Below are 1,412 nucleotides of genomic sequence, written 5' to 3'. Positions count from 1 at the left end.
AGCTTTAGTTCTGCTGAACACTATAAATCAATGGGGCAACTATCTCAGGAGGAAGGATGTGGCTCATGTGTGTTGTTGCATCAATTTGCTATTCACTGTTATTGATATTATTCAGCTTTATTGGAATCCAGCCATGACTGAGGACCTCTATGAGGCAGCTGTGGTTGGCTGAGTTTTCTAGGGGCCTGGAGTGGCACTCCCTCCTGGCTCAGGGCCTTGTGTTCCTCTCTCCCCTCCAGCATGTCCGAACCTAGTGACAAGCTTGCAACCAACAGACTATGGCAAAGGTCGGGGGATACTTCCTCTAGGATTAGGTGACAAAAGACTGTGACTTCCATGTTGCTAGCAGGCTCTCTTCATTGACTTCTTGGTGAACACAGTGATGAAGCTGCCACGATGGACTGGCCAATGTGACCAGGACCTGAGGGTGGCCTACAGCCAACAGCAGTGAGCATCTGGGATCCTAAATTCAACTGCCCACAGAGAACCAAGTGCTGGAAAGCAGTCCCATGAACATAGAAGCAGGTTTTTTTTTTTTTTTTTTTCTTTTTTTAAATCTCATTTGAACCATAGCCCAGAGCTTACCTTGATTTCAGTCCATGAGAAACCCTGAGGTAAGTGGACACAGTAGAGCCATGCCTGGATCCTGGCCCACGGAAGCTGTGAGATGATAAATGTGTGTTGTTTTCAGTTGGTACATTTGGGGAGCAATTTGTTATGCAGTGGTAGATAACTAATGTGAGAGCAGAAGGGGTAAGACAAGTTCATAAACGTAAATTACTTTTAAATGCATTGCTGGCCACAGTAATTTTTGTATTATATGTGACCTTACCTTCGCCATTTCAACATGAAGGTTGTTTTGAATGAAAATTCATTCGGATGTAAACATGCAAAAGCCCTCTGTTTCTCTTAGTGGACAATGAGGCATCATTTGTGACTTAATATGAAATTTGAATTGCATCAGACTTTCCAGATTAAAGCCATTGTGAAGTTTGGAGTGAAGAGGAAATAGCACATGCCAGCATCAAGTTAATAATTATATGAATTATAAAAGCAGCTATTTATTGAGTACTTGACATACAAAGTAATTATGAACCTCATTACATGGAATTCTCTCACAGTTCTAAGATGGAGTTAGATTATCCTGATTTTTCAGTTGAGGAAAAGGATGTTTTGACAAATTTCCCAACAGGAGTAGCAATGATGAGATTGGAACCTGTTGTGTCTTGCTGGAAAGCTTGTGTCCACGATTTTCAAGCTTGAAAAGTTGTTTAAAGTGATACCCATTTCGCTCTTCTGCTTTATTCAACCAATGGTAGCAGGTCATCAGAAATGCTACGTTTGTTGAGTAGAAAACAAAACCAAAACAACCCCGAACTGACTCTAAAAGTCACTCATTTTCCAAGGGCATG

The sequence above is a fragment of the Bos taurus genome, chromosome 20, assembly GCF_002263795.3.
Source record: "Bos taurus isolate L1 Dominette 01449 registration number 42190680 breed Hereford chromosome 20, ARS-UCD2.0, whole genome shotgun sequence".
NCBI classification, from domain to species: Eukaryota; Metazoa; Chordata; class Mammalia; order Artiodactyla; family Bovidae; genus Bos; species Bos taurus.
Note: the sequence above shows the minus strand (reverse complement) of the source record.